Below are 8,457 nucleotides of genomic sequence, written 5' to 3'. Positions count from 1 at the left end.
CCCACTCCTGGACAGCCGATACCTTCTCTGGGTCCACCGAAATCCCTGCAGCGCTCACTATATGGCCCAGGAATTTCACCTCCTTCCTGAAGAGCTGGCACTTATCTGGCTGGAGCTTCAGCCCGTATTTCTCCAGAGAGCGAAAGACTTGTTCCAGGTGCCGGAGGTGGGACTCGAAATCTAGGGAGTAGACAATCACGTCGTCCAGGTATACTAAGGTGGACTCCATCAGCTGGCCGCCCAAGCAACGCTGCATCAACCGTTGGAAGGTGGCTGGGGCGTTGCACAGGCCGAACGGCATCCGGTCCCACTCATAGAGCCCAAAGGGGGTAGTGAACGCGGTCTTCTCCCTGTCCCGCTCATCCACCTCCACCTGCCAATACCCACTGGCCAGATCAAGAGTGGAATACCAGGCCGCTTGTGTCAAGCTCGTGAGGGAGTCCTCTACTCGGGGTAACGGGAAAGCATCTCTTTTCGTCACCAGATTTAATTTCCGGTAGTCCACACAGAACCTCCATGAGCCGGTCTTTTTCCGTACCAGGACAATGGGCGCAGCCCAGGGACTACTGCTCTCACGGATGATCCCCTTGTCCAACATTCCCCGAAGGAGGGTGCGGACCTCAGAGTATAGGGTCGGGGGTACAGGCCGGTAGCGTTCTCTACTGGGTGCAGCATCTCCAGTTGGGATCTGGTGTTGGACTGCGTTGGTTCGACCGTAGTCCTCGTCGTGAGTGGAAAACAAGTGCTGCCATTGCAACAAGAAGCCTCGAAGCTGGTTTGTCTGACCTCCTGTCAGACCTTCTCCCCACAGTGACTCTCCCTTGAGATAAGCTGGGACTCCCTCCTCGGTTCCTTCCACATGCTGATCTGTCTGTGCCAGGGCCACTTCTACTACTGTCGGACTCACCCGGTTGAATCTGATTTCTCCTGGTTCTCGAACTTGCTGTGCCTTCACCGAGGTAACTCGGGCTAAACGCTGATGGCGATATAAGTGGACAGGGAAGGAGTTCGTGTTTCTGACCTTTACACAGACCCGGCCTCTCCGTGCAGATGCCAATCCTCGAGCGACTTCTACCTTGGAACAATCTGGATGGGGTTCCACCAAGACCCACTCCTCTGGGCGATAAAGTCGGGAAGGCAGCCTGGCCCAGACTACGGCCTCACTCCGAGCTGGAATTTCCAGAGCATACCGACAAGCTACTCTCCCGGTGCCCTCGCGGTTCCCCTGTGACTCCACCAGGCAGACTCGACGATAATCAGCTCTCACACGACTCCATTCTCGGCCCTCCGACGTCGATGCTGCTCGACTGGGTCCATTCCGGAATATTTCCTCCCAACACTCCGAGACGACATTCATGCCCAGCAGTGCGCGGTGGGACCCCAGGCACGCATCCCGTACGATCACCACTCCTTTCTGAGGCACAACAATCCCATGTATCTCCAGGTCGGTTACTAGATATCCCACGTACGGGATGTCGAGGCCGTTGGCTCCCCGCAAGGTGAGCCATGGGGCTTCTGTCATGGGCCGGCCCTGGGCACCAAACAACTCCCGAGACAACCTTTCTGAGAAGAGAGTGACTTGTGACCCGGTGTCCAGGAGGCATTGTACTTTCTGGCCATTTACCTGTACCATTAACACGGGGCAACGCCCCACCAAACTCTCCTGGGAAGTCCCAGACGAACATGGGTCCAATGAGGAGGTCCCGACCACTTGACCCACAGTGGCCGGTGACACTAAAAACCCCCTTGTGAGGCACGGCGAGAGTGGCACTGGCGAAGGTAGTGTCCCGGCTCTCCGCAACCATTGCAGATGGGACGCCCTTGCTCATCCCACTGGAATCGAGTCCCGGCTGGCCGAAGTGGACGGTGTGCTGGAGGTCGATTCCCCTCTGAATGGGCTCGCTCCCTCGGCAAAGACAAGGAATGGAGGTGTTCTCGGCGAAGTTCTTCCATAAAGGATTTGGTCAATGAGGACATTTGATCACAAACATCCCTCTTCAGTTCTTCACGGAAGGCCTGCTTCCAATCAGACATGACGGGGGACGGAGGTCTACTAGCAGCATTCGTGGCCATGCAGTGGGGAGGAACTACACTCTCGGCATGATCTTGCTCAAGTGCTAAGGCTTCCCTCCGTAGATCTTCAAAAGTGAGGTCTGGCTCTCGTCGGAACTGTATCCGTAAATTTTGGCGCACGGGACCTTCCAGCAATCCCAGTAGGAACTGATCCCTCAGTAGAACTTCCTCACCTCCCAGGCCATGATCCTGTCTCTTCTTCAACCGGGAGAACTGCTCCCTCAGCTGCAGTGCAAATGCCCGGATAGTTTGTCGCGGTCCCTGCTTGCAATTGAAGAACTGTGTTCGCAGCACAGCAACCGGGGTAGTGTCTCCATATTGCTCCATAAGGAAATCAAAGATGGCCCGAACCGTGGTTCTCGTTGCTTCCGGTGCCGCTTGCACTTCTCTTCCCGCTTCTCCCTCTAGTGAATTTAAAACAAACTGCACTCCTTGGGGGGCACTCAAACCTTGGAGTCCTACCAGGTACTCAACCTGGGTCTTCCATGCCGACAAACTCACTTCCGATCCTGGGCCTCCATACTTCTGGGCCCATGGGGCTCCCACAAAGATCGGCATGACCGGCTGCCGCACCACAGGTGCCTCTTCGTCCGCCATCTTGATCTCTGGCCGCTCAACTCAAGGTGGTACCCTGCCGACTTACGCCAAATCTGTCACAGGTCGGGGGGGCCAAGCCAGACTGCGCCCACCCCTCAAAACCCAGGACCACCTCGAGGAGCGTACCAGAGACCAGACAGACAAGAAGATTTTCTAAAAGTAACAATCTTTATTTAAATAAAAGCAGGAATTAAAAGTCTTAATATGGGCTTCGTCTCTCTTTCCAGGGAGGAGGAGACCGAGGGGTGCGCTGCGAGGGCCCGGACGACTGGCAGCCACAGAGGAGGAGGGAGCCGAACGCCCGTCTGGCGTGCAGGTAAGTAACGTGGTAAGAATGCTCTTTTCGGCGAATTACAGGCGGACAACGGTCTGGGCAGACCAGGGCCGGGACCACGGGCCAGGCGAGGACTCTCTCCCCAGGACAGGTGGGTAGCAGGTAAGTTTTCTCAAGCGTCAGCTATTCGACAGGTGCGAGGTCCTCCGGGTGCCTTTCCGCCCTTGACGACTCCAGCCAGAGACAAGGGTACCCTGTATAACCCAGGACAGAGACAAGTGTGCAGGTTTAATTCTATTTCGGTGAAGGGTGGACTTACGGCTGGAGCGGGTGGTTCGGGACAAGCAGCGCTGCTGCTGGGGTGTGTCTCTCCTCTGACAGGCAACACACAAGAAGGCCGAGGCAGAAGAATCTTCTGTCTAGATAGGCAAAGCCTCTGATACAAGAACGAACAGGATCCTTTCATATACTGGGGGAATCAGGCTTACGGCTGGGCTGGGTGGTTCCCACGGTAACGCGAAGGCTGGGGCGTGTCTTTCCTCCGAACAGGCAGCCCACAAGCAGGCGGTGGCAGAGGAACGTTCTATTTAAATAGACAGAACAAGTTAAACAGGACCATCACCCACCTTTCCCATATCACAGGACCTGGTGGCGAAAGTGGAACATACACGTTCAGCCTGAGGGCTTCGTTCCGCAAACACTGGCGAGAATGTAAACTGGAGAACACTGGCGGTTAAATAAACATGTATATCCACACACTGCAACTTCACGTCAAGTCCAATACTGTGTGACACTTCAATTCAGGCACCGCAATCCACTCTCAAATCTCAGTGCAATAAGGCCAGCACTCACCCAATGTTCAATCCCTCCACTGTTGCGCTGATTCGCCACTCAGAAGCTGGTGAGATGCAGAGGATTTCGCACCGCATGGAACACAGCGTCTTCAACACTCTTTCATACTCAGAAGAAGATATCAGGGGTTCAAAGATGAATCAGTTCACACTCTTAGTGGTAATTATATTTGTGGTCAATACACTTCACAATTCCTTATCCAATTCAGTGCAAGACATGCATTCACACGGATCCGGTGTTTCATTACTTATCTTTCTCCCTCGAGTGATGACATTCTCCAATCTTGACTCAATCTCCACAATTCGCTCACTGCACATCCAATTCACGTCCCAGCTTGCACTCCTTCAATCACCGTTGCACCCCTTTCCAGTCAGATCCTCACAGCCGCTCCAAAGATCCCAGCAAACCCAAGCCACTGCCAAAGGAATCGATCTCTCCCGAGGGAGTACCACACTCGAATGCCTTTTCCTTTTCCTTTTAACTGCCTCTCTGGGCCGTGTTTCCCAATTACAGATCCCCACACCAAACACCCGCAGCTGGTCCCGCTTAGCTAAATCAGCTGCCGCTGTCATGGCAACTGACAACAGCAAACCAGCACGGTGTGCCGGTGAAATCGTCCCGGGGGGAAACACACTCCTAGCGGAAATTAGTTCCGCTAGATTTGTCACCTTGTGACATAGATATCGTGCGTTCCTCGAACATGTGTGCGTGTCTGTTGCTCCCGTTCAGGCTTGGGAAGAGCTCCTCCTAAACCGCGGATCGCAGTCGAACGCCGAAGACTAGGGACACAAACGCTGCATATTCAAATCTGGGGAATTGCTAAACTCAGGCGCCGCTCGGTTTATCGCCAATTCTTTTGTAAGGAAAACAAAGTCTTCATAGTTGTACAAGTAACTCCACAATAGGAGCCAGTGCTGACAGAAATGACATGAGGTGCTCATTAAAGCGATGTGGATTTGACTCATGCATGCTTTACGCAGGAACTGTGTTGGTTTCACAGATGTAGGAGGAGGTCTAAAACACCTTCAGTTTTAATATCATCATGATTACTGCAGCTCACAGCTGTCCTGTAAGAGACGGCCGATATGAAGATGTTCTGGCGGCTTTATTTAACAGACACACAATTATATCGTCTTCTGCTCAGAGAAGGAGAAGAGGAACCATGCTTCATTCACTGGAAGCAGTGCCGTCGGAGTGACGTCTTTTCTATGTAATCTTTGGAGGTCCAGTTTCGGTCCACTGAAGGGGTCGTTTTGTAACTTTCCCGACGTCTACCACACGTCTAATGTTGACGTCCGTGAGACCTCCGTGTAAGGGCTATTTATAGTCCAGATGTGGTCGTTTGTGGACTTCTTTTCAATATCATATTTAGACTCATTTTAGACGTCCTTTTTATTCAACTTCTATAACTGTAGTCCCATGTTTCTAAAGGGTGGAGGACATGTTTTCTGTACTGTATTTACATTTATGCATTCAGCAGACGCTTTTATGCAAAGTGACTTACAGTGCATTACACATTTACATGCCTATCAGTTCTTGCTTTCCCTGGGAATCGAACCCATGATCTTGGTGGTGCAAGCGCCAGCGCTCTACTGTTTGAGCTCCAGCATTACAGCTGTGTGTGCGTCTCCAGTTATCAGCTGATGCCGAGACAATCATGGGAGTTTTGGGAAAATGATCTTAAATAATTATAAGTAATCTGTATTCATATGATGTTGATAACAACAATGTTGATATTTGTAAATAAAAAAATATTGCATATTAATTATGTATATTTCTTGCACCTGTCGTAGACGTCCAAATGAGGTCCAAAAAATGACTACTGGAGGAAACAGCAATGAATTCTATTCTATTCAGCGTAGAATAGAGTCAAACTCTGCAAGTGAAAATTTACAAGTTAACTGTTTCGGAGCAAGTTTGTCACGAGGTCAAAGGCTCAGTCGTGTCCGAGCCGATCTTGATGTCTTTCTCTCCGTTGAACGTCTGTTCCCCCAAATCTCGGACCCTCGAAAACGTTCACATGCAAAGAGATCGTAAAACATCGAGGGGTTTAATCCGTCTCCTGAAGAGAGTCGATCGGGTTATATGATGAAAACATTTAATTTAGCCTTTTATTCACATATAAACATTGATGAGTGAACATAGAGCTGGCGAACAGAAGCTAAAGCATGAGAACCAATGAGGTTCATTCTCACGCATCATGTAACACGTTTGAGCTTCAGCAAGTCATGTGACACGTTTGAGCTTCCGCAATAACCAATGAGGTTCATTCTCGCGCGTCATGTGACACGTTTGAGCTTCCGCAAGAACCAATGAGGTTCATTCTCACGCGTCATGTGACACGTTTGAGCTTCAGCAATAACCAATGAGGTTCATTCTCACGCATCATGTGACACGTTTGAGCTTCAGCAAGTCATGTGACACGTTTGAGCTTCTGCAAGAACCAATGAGGTTCATTCTCGCGCGTCATCTGACACGTTTGAGCTTCAGCAAGTCATGTGACACGTTTGAGCTTCAGCAAGTCATGTGACACGTTTGAGCTTCCGCAAGAACCAATGAGGTTCATTCTCACGCGTCATGTGACACGTTTGAGCTTCAGCAAGTCATGTGACACGTTTGAGCTTCAGCAAGTCATGTGACACGTTTGAGCTTCAGCAAGAACCAATGAGGTTCATTCTCACACGTCATGTGACACGTTTGAGCTTCAGCAAGAACCAATGAGGTTCATTCTCGCGCGTCATGTGACACGTTTGAGCTTCTGCAAGAACCAATGAGGTTCATTCTCGCACGTCATGTGACACGTTTGAGCTTCTGCAAGTCATGTGACACCTTTTGAGCTTCCGCAAGAACCAATGAGGTTCATTCTCACGCGTCATGTGACACGTTTGAGCTTCAGCAAGTCATGTGACACGTTTGAGCTTCTGCAAGAACCAATGAGGTTCATTCTCACGCGTCATGTGACACATTTGAGCTTCAGCAAGTCATGTGACACGTTTGAGCTTCAGCAAGAACCAATGAGGTTCATTCTCGCGCGTCATGTGACACGTTTGAGCTTCCGCAAGAACCAATGAGGTTCATTCTAACGCATCATGTGACACGTTTGAGCTTCAGCAAGTCATGTGACACGTTTGAGCTTCCGCAAGTCATGTGACACGTTTGAGCTTCTGCAAGAACCAATGAGGTTCATTCTCGCGCGTCATGTGACACGTTTGAGCTTCAGCAAGTCATGTGACACGTTTGAGCTTCAGCAAGTCATGTGACACGTTTGAGCTTCCGCAAGTCATGTGACAAGTTTGAGCTTCTGCAAGAACCAATGAGGTTTCTTCTAGCGCATCAAGCAAGTACAGCTCCTGTTTATGCTTTCAGATCAAAGTTTATATATGAATAAAAGCCTGAATTATATCTGTTCATCATATAAAGCGACCGTGTCTCTTCAGAAGACTTGGATTTAACCGCTCAATTTATAGGCCTGTGGATTTATTTTATGATCTCTTTATGAACGTTTGGAAGCATCAGAGTTTAATGCAGCGACAGAAATCTCTCAGATTTCATTAAAAATATTTCATTTGTGTTCCAAAGATGAACGAACGGGTTTGGGACGACATGGGCGAGTGTTGATGACAGAACTGTGAGTTTAAGCTGTAGTGTATCACTGTCATCTCTACTGTAAATCATCTCTCTCTGGCACTGGACAGCCGTCTGTGAGAAGAAGATCCATGCGGAAACTATTGATCTGGAGAAGTGCTGTAGAAACCCTGTAGAAACGCTCATATCGACTGACAGATGTGCGTTTCGGTCAACAGGGTAATGATTCTGAGAGACGATTTTAGGGAATTTCATGCCAAGATTACATTTTCCAATTTTGTTCTCTGAATGGTAATTGATCATATTATAATCTCCATAATCTCCATCGTCCTCTGTCAGCGTTCAGTCCGAGCAGAAGCAGCAGCACGACGTCATAAGAGCAGAAATTACATCTTCTTACTGGAAATAATACTGTAAAACAGAGTATAAAAAGCATAAAGCATCAAACACAATAAATGAAGATATTACAGCATCTGTATATTTAATATTGTAAAGACCCATTTATATGGAGTGAGAAAGAGTTCATTTATAAAAGCATGACGTTTCAGTGTTAAACAACTGTTTATGTTTATGAACTGAAGCAAAAGAAGTATTGACATTTTATTTGGAAAATATTTACTTTGCATTATCTTTTTTATTCACTGAAAAAGAAAAACATTTTCCACTATATGTTTAATTAGCACGCATTGATTGTTGCTCTAAACTAATAACATGATCTGATAACACTTTACTTAAAGCCGTATACAATAATAATACAGAATGCATTATAAAGGTATTTTTAATGCATTAATTATACCTCGTAATGCACCTTATAATGCTTTGTATGATCTCATGAACAATTGTAACCACACTTACTGTATAATACATTATAATATTTCTGTCACACCTTCAGAAAGTCTAATGCATTATAAAGGCTTTAAGTGAAGTGTTACCAATAATCTTGATTAATTTCATGATTTCCAAACGGTTTTTAAAGCAGATATTGTCAAAATTGTTACATTAAATATTATATACATTTTTTAGTGCTGGGCAACGATTAATCGCATCCAAATAAAGGTTTGTGTTTACATGATATA

This window comes from Rhinichthys klamathensis, unplaced genomic scaffold, assembly GCF_029890125.1.
Source record: "Rhinichthys klamathensis goyatoka isolate OS25496 unplaced genomic scaffold, OSU_Roscu_1.1 h1tg000886l_1, whole genome shotgun sequence".
Classification (NCBI taxonomy): Eukaryota; Metazoa; Chordata; class Actinopteri; order Cypriniformes; family Leuciscidae; genus Rhinichthys; species Rhinichthys klamathensis.
This window is presented reverse-complemented; position numbering follows the sequence as displayed.